Consider the following 18,030-nt stretch of genomic DNA (forward strand, 5'->3'; position numbering starts at 1 on the left):
AACCAATGGGGAAGTAGGTAACAGTGCTACTAATTTAACTGCGCAAAAACGGGTTCTGTATTCTAACTAGGAATTTATACACTCAGCGACTTTAATTCTGTCTCTGGGGAAATTTTCCAAACTGAGAAGTCGCTATCTTTCTACATACTTACAGTTCATGATTAACGTAACCAATAAGGTTTAGTCGTTTCATTAATCATGAACTGCGAGTATGTAGAAAGTGGTAACTTCTCTGTTTGGAAAATTTCCCCATGGACAGAATCAAAGTCCTTGGGTGTATATACAATGTTATAGAAGGTTAATTAAAAAATATCCCTCTTACATAATTAAATATAAAAAATTTGTTCTCGGAATAATTTAACAAAAATCACAACATCGTGTAAATAGCTATTATTTTGTGTATATTTCTTCCTTTTATGCAACTAGCAACCACAATACTGACAATGGCTCATTTTTTGTATTCATCCATTTTTTCCAAAACATATATTTCTTACTATTCAGTTTATGTGGGGCTTTTATATTCTTCATATTGATTTCGTATAACATTTATTACTTTGCTCATATCACTACAACAGTTCAGTAAACTTGGTTACGCACATATATTTATGCAAAACTTGGCTACATACACAAACACACGACACAGTTCGCAAGACTTGACTACGCACATTACATACACTTATACATAACTTTGCTACGTAAACATGCTTACGTGAGAACTCGCAAAAAAACTGCGAACAGTCTCTTGTCTTCAATTTTTCTATTTGAGAGCAAATTCTCGATCTCTATTGTACTATATAGAATATTTTCTCACAACTTTCAAGAAAAATTAAAGAGATATAGAACAAAGAAACTCACCCCGATTTGTGAAAAGCGAGAGAACTCACCAAAATCAAACAATCCAATTTGTGAAAAACAAGAAGACACAAAAATTAAGCACCTCAATTTGTGAGAGACAAAGAAGAATCACAAAAATTAAACTTCCCAATTTGTGAAAAGCGAGAGAACTCACCAAAATCAAACAATCCGATTTGTAAAAAACAAGAAAACACATAAAAATTAAGCACCTTAATTTGTGAGAGACAAGGAAGAATAACAAAAATTAAGCTCTTTAATTTGTGAAAAGCGATAAGACTCACAAAAATCAAGTATTCCGATTTGTGAGCGGCGAGAAGACTCAAAAATTAAGCTCCCCGATTTGTGAGAGAAGAGAGTGATGATAGATAAACTTCTCGATTTGTAAGGCTTCAAAAGATTTTTTTATTGCTTCTTTTAAAGCCAACTTCAATCTTGAATTTTGGCTGGTTGCTGAAATATTTTGGATGGCTATGAGTCATAACCCTATAAGCGCTACAATACTGCTAGAATATTATACAAATATTCTTAAAAATTAATATAATATTCCGAGAATATTATTATTCAATATTTCAACTTTCAGCTGACACACTATATTGGATTCCAAGTTTTGCCACACATAAGTGTACGTCACCCGACCATTTTTAATTGTTTTTTTGTAACGGATTTACACACATAACACAAAAGAAGTGTAATTCGATTGGGTAACCTCCACGTAGTACACCTTAGATAATGCTAACCGGCGATACTTAGTCTTCATAACTCAAAAGTTTAATAAAAATAAACTTCAGTATTCAAAAAACTCTTCAATTAAGCTACAAGAATATGCATAAAAAGGGGTTCCATTTTAAAAATTCAAGGTGATTTCGTTCTGATTTTGGTAACGTCATCCAAGGTCAAAATATGGTGCAAAGAGATCCATTTATTGGTAATAGCAATAAATGGATTTCTTTGGACCATATTTTTGTCTGAAACATTTTTCTATAAAACTTATATTTTCCAAATTATTCAAGGACCGATCTTTTTTCCTCACCCTGTATATTTGTTTTTATAACACTGTAATTGTTTCTCTTCACATATCGATATTAAAGATCCATATAAAAAAAAATTTAATATTAGAAAAGTTAATAATATTTTGGCTATAATTTTAGTATAATACTAATTAAATCAAATTTAAAAAATTGCAAACTTCTCAAGTTTATTCCTTTTTTCTAATTACCAAAATTTTTGCTCTAAAATCAACTATAAAAAACAAAACAACAAATAATTTTATTTATAATTTTAATATTCGTGCAAAAATTTATTTATATTCATGCAACAGTTTAAAAATTACTTTAGATAAATAATTTTTAAAGAAGTAGATAGATACAAATAAATATTTTTATCCCAAATATTAAAATTATAAAACAAATCATTTATTCGTTACTTCATTAAAAAAATATTTATTACAAAATATTTATTAGGGTTTTATTAGAATATGTATAAAATATTTGATTTAATTCGTGATTCTACTTCGTCATCAATTTTACAAATAAGTAGAGAAGAAGAGGGTAATGACACTCATTTTCATTTTATTGAATAACATTGTTTATAATTAATATTTTCTATTGAAACTTGAACGATTACATTCGTCAGAGTGTTGTTTGACAGATTCTAAGTTCAAAATAATGAAATATTTATTATTTAGGACGTGATTTATTAAAATCTAATGCATTGCATAATCGGTGGAAGAAAAAAAGTAGTTATAATATAGCGATCCATAAAAATAATTTTAAAAAATTAGTTTAGTTTAAAGAAAACACAGTACCTTGTTACAAAATTATATATTTTTAATTTTCTATTGTTTAGAACTTTCCTGCGTTCAGAAGCTTTAGAAATACCATTAGAAATTTCCTTAAAAATATCATTTTATCCTTGTTTAACATTAAACAACAAGCATAAAATAATGTTTCTAAACACCGCTCTTTAGAATGACAATCAATTTATCGAAGAAATATTTCGAATAAAAATTTCGTTTAAAAAACCATATTAACAAAATTCCATGTTATTGTTTTAAGTCTGTATAACTCAAAATGTATACAGCCGAATAAAAAGTTAAATAACAAAAAAACACTCAAATGTATGTACTTTCGTGTGATAATACACTCAAGTTTAAGAATAATGAAAAAGTGTATGTAATTAAAAGTTAAAAGTGCACCTTGTAAAAGTTTAGAAGTGCTCAAAAGTAAAAATGCCTTATAATTGTCTTATAATTGATAATATCCAATACATAATGATTAACAATTGTCAATCATTATGTATTGGATATTATCATCACTAAAAAACAGCAGGCTACTAAACAAATAATTCCATAAGCAATTGTTAAAATACGTCACCTAATAATGGAAATAATAGGGGTAACTATTGTCGACAGTAGCCATAATACCCTCTTCTCTATAAAATACGATTTTACATATGAATCAAAAACAAACAAAATTCAATAATTTTTAAATTAATAAGGGAATTGTATTCCAATTTTATACAGATGCTCAAACGTAATAATTAAACAATCTATGAAATTTGTATACTTTTTTTAGTAATGCTTTGAAATATGACACATACGGTCACAAAACTAATTGTTCGGGCATATAAAATATTGGAAGTTTATTTTATATAACAAATCAAAAACTTTTAATGAATCATTTAATCACAATTTTCACATTTAATTAATTTTTTCTTAAAAAAATTATAAAGCTCAGACATTAAGTGTGTAACATAAATTATTCGGAGACAGAGCAATACGAAAATTTATTTTAAGTACTACAAACATTATAATAAAAAAATCAATTAGAAGAAAAAATAATGATATATATTTCAATTAAAAGTAAGCTTTTGTCTAAATTAATCTTATCACTATTTATAAAATTATCTTGTTTATTTAATATTATTCTGCCATAATTTTACAGTCTTTTATATACATTTTCAAATTAAAGTAAAAACAAAGATAGAGATAAGGTAGAATCTGCCCTTTGTTATAATTTTATTTAACAAGAGGAGAACGCGGTGAATCACTCTGGGATTTCAACCCCAAATTTTTAAATTATTCTAGAGATAAAAAAAAAGTTTACGTCTCCCAGCGTTTGATCGAATAAATCTTAGTTTCGGAATAATAAAGTTGTGAAAATTGGCCATATCCAAAGCACCGCGGCGCGCCATATGAGCCTTCCCGGTAACTCTCCTTCCAACCAGTGCAGTTGGCTCCGTGAGTTAGGCCACTATACACGCGATTAACTATCTTCAGATATAAATTGGGCACTCAACGCAAAGCAATGTGTTGAGGCATGCCTAATAGATTTAGAAAAAGTCTTCGACACAATCTGGCTTAATGGACTTTTATATAAATTAATAACAAAAAATTTGTCTAATCGCCTAGTCAAATTAATATAGAGTATGATCTCAGAGAGATTTCTGCTACTGACAAGTGGAGATATACACTCTTCAACGACCTACAAACTCAACAACGGCCTCCAACAAGGCACAGTAAATTCACCTATTCTATTGGGTTGTTCAAAAAGTAATTTCGTTTTTTCTCAACAGAGAGTAACTTTACACTTAAGGCGCATAATCATTATATATTTTGACAGCTGATATAACAAGGCTTGTAAAAAATAATCGATTGATTATACGCAGTAGTTTTTATTTGGTGCCTTATCAAATATGAAAAGTAAAAAGCAGCATTTTCGGCATATTTTACTTTTTTATTATCAAAAAAGTAAAAATATTGTTCAAGCAAGAAAAAAATTATCCGATATGTATGGAAAATATGTATTGAGAGATCGCCAGTGCCAAAACTGGTTTGCAAAATTTCGATCCGGCAATTTTGATGTTGAAAATGCACCACGTTCTGGAAGGCCAGTTGAAGCTGACACAATAAAGGCATTAATTGATGCAAACCGGCGAATAACAACTCGTGAGATCGCTGAGAGGTTAGATTTATCGAATTCAACCATTCGTAATCATTTAAAACGCCTAGGTTTAATCTCAAAGCGACATATGGGTTCCTCATATTCTTACGGAAAAAAATCTGTGCCTTCGTGTTGACGTCTGTGATTTGCTTCTAAAACGTCCAAAAAATGATCCATTTTTGAAGCGCATCATTACTGGAGACAAAAAATGGGTTGTCTACAACAATGTTAAACGCAAGAGATCATAGAGTAAGAAAGATGAAGCGGCTCAAAGCACTTCGAAAGCCGATATTCATCAAAAAAAAGGTGATGCTATCTGTTTGGTGGGATTTCAAAAAAAAAATTTTTTTTTTTTTTTTGAGCTTCTACCGGACAACACAACGGTCAATTCTGAATTGTACTATCATCAGCTGGACAAATTGAATAATTCACTTAAACAGAAAAGATCAGAATTGATCAATAAAAAAGGTGTAGTGTTCCACTAAGATAATGCAAGATCTTATACAAGTTTGTTAACTCGTCAAAAGCTTTTACAACTTGAATGGGATATACTGCCCACCATATTCTCCAGATCTGGCACCTTCTGATTATTATTTGTTCCGGTCTCTACAAAATTTTTTAGACGGTAAAACCTTTACTTCAAATGGAGAAGTAAAAAATCATCTGGATCAGGTTTTTGCCAGCAAAGAACACAACTTTTATGAATATGAAATCATGCTACTGCCAGAAAGATGGCAAAAGGTATTGGATAAGAATGGACAATATATAATTCAATAAAATATTTATTCACTATAAGAAAATCGTCTTTCATTTTCATAAAAAAAAAAAAACGAAATTACTTACCGAACAACCTAATATTTAACATTTAAATAGGCAAAATGCTAAAACTATTCGGACTAAACCAACCTGGTAACGCCAAAGCAATTGCCTTGGCAAACGACCTCATTGTGTATGTGGCGGACAAATGGGTTTCTCAAATCCAAACTAATCTACAAAAAATATTTTAGAAACTAGAAAGCTACTACACAACATAAAAATTAAAAATAAATATAGAAAAATGCAAAACAATATTATTTAAATCTTCATTAACAAACGCAAATAATGTTAGAAAAAATTACAAAACTTTTAAAATCAAAAACGCTCCAAAAAAACAATGCCAAAGAAACAATTAAACATAAAAGTATAGTTAAGTACTTAGGAATAAATCTCGATGAGAGATTGCATTATAAGGAACATGTGAGCATCCAATCCAAAAAAGCAAATGACATTTTCACATTTCTCGAAAGACTCTTCTACTCCAAATTCCTAAAATCAGAAGTAAAAATAATCTGCTACCAGCTATTAGTAAGACCACAAGTTACATATGTGCCATATGGTACAATATTAGTGGATCTCTCATGGAGAAACTGAGAATCTTCGAAAGAAAATGCTTAAAGGCATGTTTAAATATAAATAGAACCACAGAATCGGATTACATATAATATATTAAAAACCAAAAACTGTACAACAAAGCGAATATTCTCAGAATCGACAACTTTATAATAAATATAATTCGCGACCATTACCTACAAGCAAGTAAGATAACCGAAAATAGTCTCATCATATCCAAATCCAATGTACTATGAAAAAACAATCACAACAAGATTTATACCCCTGAAAGCATTTCTGTACCTAGACCAAAAGAGTTACATACAAGACTGTAATAATGTACCTGTGATATACCATTGCCATAGACGTAACAATGCTAAGAAATTAAGTTATCCTCCATTCTCAAAGAGCAACGACAAACAAATTGTATGGCGCTATGATATGTCGATTTCCAATGAGGAAAACCTAAGAAGAAAAGAAAGAAAAAAACAAATATTGGTGGTTAACCGATAAGTAACAAAACACGCACACATAACTACACATCACACCCACTATCACAACACACACACATAATCACACGCACATTCACATATCATACTCTAACACATCATACTCTCACCCACACCTGCGATAATAAGACAGCACTCATATGTAATTGCAATACCTAAGTTTTAAGCATTATTTAAATAATTTTCTAAGTATCATATTAAACAAGAAATTACCATACTATGCTAAATCATAATTGTTACTAAGTAAAATGTACCTAAATATTATTTATTTACCTTTGTATTATATTCTATCCCAAGACCCAATACAAAATTCAGTTTTTTAATATTAGGACTTCTTTTTTACTGATGTACTAAGCAAAGCTAACAAGAGTAGCAAATTTTAGCTAGCCGGTAATTAGTCATTTTTTATATTCAAATATAACAACAAACCCCCCCCCTCCCCCCTCCCCTCCACCCCCCCTCTCTCTCTCATGAATTATTTTTCTTCAATGACATCTTCCAGTCTATTTACAACTATTTCTTCGATATTCAAATTCTGTGTATATCTTCATGTAGAAACTTTGAGTTTTACATTTTTTCTTGTCATCTCTAAGAAATAAAAATATTCCTGAAAAATCATTTGTTATAGTAAAGAACCACGCACGAATTATATGAAAAAATGGATTCGGTCAATTTGCTTGAATTTTTTTATATGCTGTAGTACTTGCATTCCTATGAAAAAACTCAATTTTTAGAACAACTTTATGTCTAGTTTCAGAATTAAAAATATTTGAAGGTCTCTTTCATGACATCAGCTGATATGTATATCTACACTAACTTGAATTTGTATGCTTGCTCATATATGTATTTCAGTACGTATGAATGTCCGTGGATAACTGCATGTGCGTGCACGCGCGGGCGTGTTGTGTGCGCGCGGGCTTGTGTGTGTGCGCACGGGCTGTGTGTGCGCACGCGTGCATGTATGTGTGTCAGCACTGTCAGCAGAGATAAGAATCCCATGGTTCGTCATTCCAGTAGTATTTAATGACTTCAAACCCTCTCTGCGTGTGCGTGCATGTGTGTGCGCGCGCGCAAGTGCGAATGCGTGTGTCTGAAAATAACAAATCGTGGGATCCTTATCTCTACTAAACACACGCGCGCGCAGAAAGGGTTTGCGACATTAAATACTACGGGAGTGACAAACCATGGGAGCTTTATGTCTGCTGCACACATCTTGCGTGCGCGCACACACACCCGCGTGTGCACGACACGCAGTCATCCACAAACATTCGTACGTACCGATATACATATATGAGCAAGCATAGAAGTTCAAATTAGTGTAGATATACATATGTCCCGATGTTATGAGACGTTCAAATATTTTTAATTCCAAAACTAGACATAAAAATGTTCTAAAATTGAGGTTTTTTATTAGGAACGCAAGTACTATAACATATAAAAATTCAAGCAAATCAATCAAACATATTTTTTCAGATAAATCGTGCGTGATCCTTTTTGTTTAATTTTATCAATACAATATATTAAATCTTTAATACTAAAATTAATAACAGTTCAATAAGTAGAAATCATATCTGCTCATGAAGTTATATCAGAGCCTCGATAAAGCTTTCCACACGTTTAACTACTAAAATTTATAGAATGAAACATTTTAATCTGGAAAAGTTGGTTATTAAAATTAATTGTTTGATAAAACTAATTATTAAAATGTGAGCATTTAGTTCTATATAAAGATAACAATTGTTAATTAAAGTTATTTTTTATTGTATAAGTCTTTTTTGTTTAATTCATGCTTTCCATAGTCTTAGAAAAAAACCAAATACCGTATGTAATAAACTCAAATACTTAAAACTGTTGATTTTTATCTAAAAAATATAAATAATATTATAAAATTCATTACATTTAAATGCAGTTGTGCCATTACTATTGATAACTTGTTTTAAATGACTGATTATAGATAATGAACACATTTTTGCTCCAGCAAGATAATTTATTTTATCCTCTCTTTTTAAATTAGAAGAAATGTTAGAAAATGTTTATCTTTTAAAACATTTTTTATTAATAAGTAATGAAGAATGGTCAACAGTTGTAGTAAAATGATCTCATATTGAAAGTGTTATTCCTTCTTTCAAAAATCTCCACATTTTAGTTATGATATGTATTGTATCTAATATGTGATATTCGTCTACTTTATTCGTATTTATTTAAAACTAAGGCAATGTTGAACTCCATGAAAATATTTCATTGTTCGTAATTAGTAAAAAATTATTAAGACGCATTTCTTTTAATAAAACTATCGTCATCAGCTGAAAAATTGCAATAATGATTCCATATCTTTTTGCCTCTTTCTTCATAAAATTCCAACATTTTTATTTTAGTTTATCTTTTTCTAATCATAATTGTAATACTATTAATATATTGTTTATAAAACAAATATAATAAAGAGATGTGTTATATTTTTGATAACCTAATATGTTTTGTTTTCTTTAATTTAATTTGTATTTTTTTTACAGCTTTTATTGTTATATAATAAAAAAACGGTATGAGGCAATACTGGGGTATGATAGAGCATTACTAGAACTAGGAATTAGTGAGCATTACTAAGGCATTAATGGGCATTACAAGAAGGGCATTAGTGGGCATTACTAAAACATTAGTGAGCATTATTAGGACATTAGTGGACATTACATACAAAATTCAATAGTAATACCCAATAAATGCGCATTAGTAAGCATTGGTGTACACATTTTAGTCAGCGTTTTACCACTCGTTCTAAGTTAAATAAGAATGAGTAATGTCACGTTTATTAATTAAAAATCAATTTAATAACAAATTATGCTAACTCGCATCTGAATGTAATAATCCTTTCCCCCCTTAGTTTGACTAAAACTGACACATAACCGAATATTCGGTTTCAGTCAAAACTAAAACAAAAGAAAAAAGGTTTTGATTGGACTCTAATCAAAATATTAAATTACAGTTTTAAGGGGGAAAAGATTTTTTATAGGCATTATTGTCATATTAAATGCTTGTTAGCATCATTTATTATTAAATTGATTATCAATTTTATATCAGTTAAGAAATCAGCACTAAGATCTAGTTATAACAGTTAAGACTTCAATTATTTGTAAATATATTATATTTAATAACTTTTTGATTAGTTTTATTTCAATAATTATGATGTTTTTACAAAGAAATATTACATGGTACATTTTTGTGCGCATGTCTACACACATTTCTCTTCAAAATTTTCCATCTTTCATTTTGGGTCCTGGGTCTGTGTCCCTGTTATTTCTGTCTATTCGCAGATTAGTATAAATAATTGTAATATCTTTTTCTGATAAGATATAAAATATTTGCCAATGTAATGTAAGAAAGAAGGTACAAATGTAATTTTAAAATATTTATTTAGGAATATATAGAATAAAGTTCTATTATATGTCGACAAGTGTAAGTTTAAGGCCAGTATTCATAGTCGATTCTTATATTTAAGATTATCTTAAGTACTATCTTATATGTAATCAACCAATCAGAAAGTATTAACATCTTAAGACATTTCTTAAGATGGTCTTGAAATAAGAATCGATTATGAGTATCCATTATGAATATACTAGCATAAGTCCCAGTTTATAATAGATTGTATTAATTACTCTTCTCACATTCAATTGATCAATTTCTTATGGCTTAAGACTTGCTATATACATTATAAATCAGGATTGAAACTTTATGCTCTAAACTCTAAGTTATGACACTTGTATTCATGTACATTAATTTTAAACTCAATTAAACTGTTTTTTTTTAGTTCCAAAAATTAAAAAAAATAGAAAGTTAAACCAAGTTAAACATTAATTTATTAGTGTATGCAAAAGTTTGTCTTTTACAGTGCTCTGGTATAATTATATAACGTGCTTCATAAAATCTCAACTTGAGTTTTCAAAGATATCAAAGTTTGTTAGATGTGATTTGTTTTAATTTAATGATAAACATAATTTTGTAAAACAATAGTGAGTAAGATGAGCAATGAAAAGCTGTATATTCAACACTGAAGTTTTTGACAAGGAAAATACATCTGCTAAAGTAATTTATTCTGTTTTGAAAGCATTGTGTCCTACAATATCTATAAATATTAATTTTGACAGTTTAAAACCAACAATTTTGATGTCTGTCAATCACGCTTTGAAACATCATGAAAATTAAAGGTCACTGATTTGCATAGATTATTGGATAACAATACCATCTGTCACAGATGCAAAAAGAATTTGCAAAACACTTGGAAATTAACTGTTGAATAATTTGACTGACAAAATCAAACAAAAAAGACTATTTATTAAATACAGATTATTTATTTTGCTATGTGACAACACCAGGTCACACATTGTTCCTCATACATTACAAATCATTTTTAACTTCAATTAGGAAGATCTCCTGTATACTGCATATTCTCAACTGTGCACCTTTAAATTATCATTTATAATGTTTACACATCACCATTAACCAGGTTTACACCTATAGCTATGAAATTGACCAATTATGGTCATTCCATTCTTTAGAGGAATGCTTATGATTCCTCTAAAGAATGGAATGACCATAATTGTCAGTTTTATAACGTCAATGTTATAATTCCTGTATAAATCAGGCCATGTAAAAGTAGTCACTTATTTTAATCAAAATAACATCGAATGTTACTCTCAAATTGTAAAAAAATTGGAAATATAAAGGCTAATAAGAGTATATCATCCTTGTTAATGTGTAAGTTAAAACAGTTTATTTTCTTCACAACAATGTAGCCGAGAATGTAGCCTACATTGTTGTGAAGAAAATAAACTGTTTTAACTTGTGCATTAACAACTGCAATATACACTTATTAGCCTTTATATTTCCAATTTTATGACTTATTTTAATATTCTATACAGCGCTTCCAAGATGTAGCTGATAAAGATGGATTAACTCAATGTCAAATTTCTATAAACTAATGTCAAATTTTATTTGCAAAGGAATTTTCAAATCTGAAATTTACCAGACAGATAACAGAAAGTTACAAAACAAGGACAAATATCTTGATAATTAAATATTATTGGATGTATTATGTGCCTAAAACAAAAATGTATAAAAAAAGAGCAAAACTTTCACATACACCTAATACATTGGTATAAACAGACCTAATTTGCTGAGCTCTAAACTTAAGAATCGTAACTCAACCAGCTTGCTTAAAACTTATAAATGATGGCTTATAGCAGCATGAGAAACACTTCTTGCCAAAAAAATATGCCACATATAAAGCTTAAAGCAAAATGCTTAAAACACATACACTAATGTAGATCACAGGACTAGCTTGAAAATATAAAGCCCAATCTATCCGACAAAACAATGCTTACAGAACGAAGATTACTGCTAGTTGGCCCTGCTATGGATATTTCCCAGCATCATGGTTGGAGGTGGCTAAGTAGTGTGCAGCTAATTCAATCACAACACACTCCAAGACTCAGAAACACTTTCGCTCGAATGTCTCTTGACCGTACACAACAACGTCGTATTGCAATAGTGTGGTTACAAACGACGAAATATGTTAGCAAACAGCGTAGGAATGTAGGTGAGAGATGTGAAGTCTAACACGTTGAGTCCGTCCAAGTGACAAGTACTTTATGATATCGTGGAAAGAAATCCTCCTCGGACGTCCACTTCGCGAAGATACTGGCGAGGGACACGGCAACGAGGAGGTGGTGGCGGTAACGGCGGCGACGACGGCGGGCATTCCTCGCGGCTGACTCTTGGCATCTTCACGCCCCGCATACGCCGCGCGGGCGAACGAGCAATCGAATAAATAGACAATACAAGTCCTGTGTAGCACAATCGACAGATAGACGGTTAACCTATCTCTGCTCGCCAACGAACGAACAATCCCGCTTGAGTTGTGCTGTGCTACCGAGAGATGACGGCGACAAAGTCTAATGTCGTACACATGCGCGCGCGCGCGTGCGCTCACATTTGTTGTCAGCGCCGTAATGTTTGTGATACGACGTCGACGTCAACGCCGACGATGGCAACGAAAGCGACGAATAGCAACTAATAGTAAAATTTCACAAAACGGAATTTTCTCAAAAAAACGATTACAGCGATGGAAGAATAATTATTAACATTAACATTTACAATAGTAGCAGTAGTAGTGGTAGTGGTGGTAGTAGTAGTGTAGTATAGTAGTAGTAGTGTAGTAATAGTAGTAGTAGTGTAGTAATAGTAGTAGTAGTGTAGTAATAGTAGTAGTAGTTGTAGTGTGGTAGTGGTGATAGTAGTGGGATAGTGGTGGTAGTGGTGTGGTAATGGTGGGTTAGTGGTGGGTTAGTGGTGGTGTAGTGTTAGTGGTGGTGTTAGTGGTGATGGTAGTGGTGGTGATAGTGGTAGTATAGTGTTAATGGTAGTAGTAGTATAGTGGTAATGGTAGTGGTAATAGTGATATTAATAGTAGTGATAGTGACAGTATAGTGGTAACGTAGTAATAGTATAGTAGTAACCATAGTGATAATAGTAGTAGATTTATTTGAGTTTCTTAAAATCTTCAAAAATTTTTGCACTCGAGATGAGATAAATATATATTTGACCGTAAAAAAGAGAGACGACGAGGGAATTAATTCAAAAAGGGCAGCAACTCGAACAGTCCGTTTGTTTTCTGTTCCTGAACTCCCCGAATTAGTGTGCACTTAAAATGAAATAGATATATATTTGGAAGTTAGTAAAAGCAAGATAGAACGTTCCAGTGCAGTCTAATGCAGGAATAGAAAACAAGTCTAGTGATAGTAGTGAAAGTGGTAATAATAGTGGTAATAGTAGTAGTAATAACAGTAGCAATAGTAGTAGTAATAGTATTAGTAGTGATTAAAGCTATCACATGTTAAAAAATTTAGTCATAATCACAAAACCACAAGCAAATCATAAGTGCAATCGTACATTTTAAAATGCTCGACTGTGATTGGTCAATATGCTTATGGACTTATGATTACAACTATTAAAGTTTATAATGACCGTTTTCCAGTTAGAACACACTGTGTTACACTGTGTTAAGATTGGTTTATGCAGGCTGTAACCGCTAATTTATGCCGGAATCTGTAAAAAATTGACTAATCATAGTCGATTATTCTTCTACAAATCGATTATGATTGGTCAATTTCTTATAGATTTTGGCATAAGTTAGCGGTTACGGCCTGCATAAACCGGGTGGGTGCCGATAGCGCACATCCCGATAGCCCACCAACCAATCATATTGACTTATCTAACCCAACCTACGGAAAATCTCTAGGCATCTGCCATTGTGAGTGGTTTGTGTGCTATCGGGATGTGCGCTATCGGGACCCACCCCATAAACCAACCTTTATATCGTGTAAAGTACTTGTTGGAACGCAGTTTAGTTTTATAGTGTAACACAAGAGTGAATTATAGACTTTCATTCTTATTTTTACAAGTATTTAGCGCATCTATAATAGATTTATCTGCCAGGATCATCGACATACAGAAGGGACTGCTGATGACCGGGGGGGGGGTAGAAAGACATATAGAGTGAGAGGCAGACAATACGAAGTAGAGTCCTATATAAAGAGAGAAGCGACATCGAACCCCCACCACAACTTTCAGTATCCAATTGAGTCCTCCACCGCTATTTTTGGACCGCTCTAACGTCATCAAACACCCTCAAACATCATTCGTATCATTCTACAAACAGCTGTGGTCATAATATGGCTGCTCGCTTAGCCAATCAAGTATCAATCATATTACCAATCAGAGCTTCGGACATCAATGTCGCTTCTCTCTTTATATAGGACTCTAATACGAAGAACGTTCGTTCTCTGTCTACTAAGCCTGATTGGTTGCTGGGGCCCCAACAACCAATCAGACTTAGTAGACAGAGAACGAACGTTTTTCATATTGTCTGCTTCTCACTCTATGTGTCTTTTTACCCCCACCACGATCATTAGATGTCTATTCTGGGGGTGTATTCCGAAAGTTCTATCAAAAATATTCCTTTTAATAATAAAGTTGGTAACACTGTAACTAACTACGCTGTGTTCCGTAATAAAAGTTGAGTTTGACTGCGTTCAGCAGACTCAACATGTTGAGATATTCTTCTAGATCATCCAATCAAACTTTTAGATTTAGAAGAATATACCAATAACAGCAAGCGCTCACTAAACTGTTGAGTCTGCTGAACGCAGCCTTTGTGATTTCGTTAGCTTGCAAAGACCTTGGACTATATAAATATGGACTGCTAGTACCCCTCCACTTTCCTATGTTTTCGTGTAAGAAAGATCTGCAACGCTTCCATCTCCTAAGTGGCAGAAATGTGAAACAAAAAAGCGAGACAACAATAATAGAAAATCAGAAAAGAAAGAGACGGAATACAATATATCGCTTTGAATTTATACGTTCACTCCAAAATATGCGATTATATTTCTGTAAAATAAGAATTAATTTTACTAAATTAAAAGAAAATAAATATAAAATATACACATTTTATTATTAAAGATATATTTAAAAAAAATATATAATTATATATATATATATATATATAATAATAAAATATATAAAGCAAAAAATAGAAAGTAATTAAAAATAAAAACAAATAAGTGATGTCATATAAATAAAAGAAAGCCTCATTAGAGAACCGTCATTTTCGGGTAATAAAGTGTACAGTATAAATTATTGCCCGCTGAAAATAACAGTTTTAATTAAATTACGTCTTATGAAGTCTTTGTGTTCATTCAACGTAATTATTTTACCTTCATAAGCTAATTTAACGTTCAACTAATACGTAATAATTAATTTTATTATTACATATTTGTGATTCTCTAATATTTCTAGATCTTTATTAATATGTGTGTCAAAGTTAATAAATAATGTATCTAATCTTAGATTTCTTGAATCATTGTAGGAATTATATTTCTCATTTTTAATTTATTTTCTAATTTAAAAAAATTAAAAAGTTTAGGTTACAATGCAATTAACTAATAACTTACCCAAAAAATGGTACAGGAATGTGTTTCTCCTTTACATTTTTATATTTGGTTGATTTACAACCATTTACAAAACAAAATACTACTATTGTATTATATCACTCAATCGCACAAATGTTTATTACTGTCGCGTATAAAAGCCACACACCACACCATATGTTATTTTATACTGGAAATCGTCGCTTAGGAGATGATGGCGCTGTAGATGTTTCTTACAGCCTAAAAGAGCCAACTAGCAGTCCATATTTATATAGTCAAAGGCAAAGACCATCAGAGAAGTTAGTTTAATTTCTTGTAATTTAATTATTTATAAAATAATTTTAATGACGTATTATTTATTAAAATTATTCTAATTATGTATTATTAAAATAATATTTAGTAACAATAATTTTTATTTTAAAATAAAAATTAAGCAAAAGATAGATTTCCAAAAATTACGTAAAACTAAAAATCGCAAATTTTGATTAATTTTAAATTATTAATTGTAAGTAAATTAGATTATATCCGTTTGTATACACTAATAGTGCATGATAAAATTTATTCCGTTTAAGTAGTTGGAGAGGCTACAGTAGCTAATTAGCTGGCATGCTTAAAATTGTTAGACTTTTATTAAATATTATTATAATATAATTTCATACTTATTTTATACAAAATCAAATAATTAAGTGTAACATTATAAAAAAAGTAATATCAATATTGGCAATATCAAAAAATTTATCCTACAAACAAACTTTGCAGTTAATTTTTAGTCTTTGAAAGTTCTTGTGCTCTTCAATTCTTATTTTAAAATTACTATCAGTAAATAATATTTTAATCAATAATACATGATTACAATTATTTTATAAATAATTAGAATACAAGAAATTAAACTAACCTCTTTGCTGGTTTTTGCAAGCCAACGATAATTACAAATTCAACTTACATTGGGTGCTTTCCAACAAGAGTGCCACAGTGTGACACAGTGTCACACAGAGATACACAGTGTAACACAGTTGTGTAGTCTAATTGGAACAGATAAGTTACCAAACACGGTCACTAGAGTGCGTAAAAGACTGACTTAGTAAAAAACACAGATTCAAATTGAATCAGAAATCTATCCGTAGAAAATCCAGACCCGTTAAAGAAGGAATTTTACATTATCCAACGTAGGAATAACTTCTTTACAATGCCGACAAAAGAATAAACATGCAAATTAATCCGATGAAATACGCATGAATAATGAATAATCAACAAATGCATTGTTTCTTAGGCTTACAATTCTTTAAATAAAAATAATGAATATTGATTACCATCTAAGAATTCTGGGTCTGGTACGTTATTCTCGAACACGAAACATTTTTAGTAAAAATATAAGTCCATTGTGCTAATGTAATGTAAAGAAACGAAAAGTTCAAACTATAATTTTAATTTTGTATGTTAAGGCGACAAAACATAACTGAACATGACTAAAATGTACACCCAAGGACTTTGATTCTGTCCATGGGGAAATTTTTCATACTGAGAAGTCGTTATCTTTCTACATACTTACAGTTCATGATTAACGTAACGACCAATAAGCTCTAGTCGTTTCATTAATCATGAACTGCGAGTATGTAGAAAGTGGTGACTTCTCAGTTTGGAAAATTTCCCCATGGACAGAATCAAAGTCCTTGGGTGTACCAGTACCACACTTGAAAAAATAATTTATTTGCCCGATGTGTTGGCACTATTGATGGCTGACACGGCCAAACTTAGGGTGTTTACGATAACTAATCGGATCTCGGATTGGATTGAACAATGGTACTCAACGTAAGTATAGAAAATTTCCCTAGGCTAATCGGATTGACGATTGCTGTCTCAAATGTAATCCGATTGACGAAAGCGTGGAGACCGAGAAGCATGCTTGAAAAGTAAGTCTCTTTATTTTTTTAAATAATAACACAAAAAATCAAAGATTAAGTTAAAAAGAATGATTTGAATTTAGATTTATTGTAATTTTTTTTGTCTAAACACTGGATTTCGTTTAAATTTCTGTTTGTAAAAATTAATTAATCTATTCTAAAGTTTGTGGTTATATCGGAAACAAATCAAAATTAATAAAACAATTATTAATTATTAGGTACATAATATTAAAGAATATAATATTTCAAGCATATCATATAGAATTCCTGTTTATTATAAACTTAGTAAACATAACTTTGAAATTATTCAACTACATTATACATTAATCAATATTAATTTATATGTTAAAAATCAATAATGTTTCTAAAAATGTTCTTTTTATTCTTTTCCAGATCGTAAATAAACTTCAATTCTATGAATAAATAAAAATTACTGGAAAATGGATTTATATGAAGAGGGCATTATTGAACAATATATCAA

At 30.7% G+C, this 18,030-nt stretch overlaps 1 protein-coding gene across 1 annotated transcript in view; it reads right to left on the reverse strand.

The window, feature by feature from the left end:
• The window catches only part of LOC105202138 (serine/threonine-protein kinase Warts), a 39,154-nt gene extending 26,393 nt beyond the window's left edge, over positions 1–12,761 (reverse strand). The window contains exon 1 of the mRNA XM_011170526.3: positions 12,046–12,761. The gene's annotated coding sequence lies outside the window, so the exon portion shown is untranslated. The remainder of the gene's footprint in view (positions 1–12,045) is intronic.
• Between the last annotated feature and the right edge of the window lie 5,269 nt (positions 12,762–18,030).

This window comes from Solenopsis invicta, chromosome 5 (assembly GCF_016802725.1).
Source record: "Solenopsis invicta isolate M01_SB chromosome 5, UNIL_Sinv_3.0, whole genome shotgun sequence".
Lineage (NCBI taxonomy): Eukaryota > Metazoa > Arthropoda > Insecta > Hymenoptera > Formicidae > Solenopsis > Solenopsis invicta.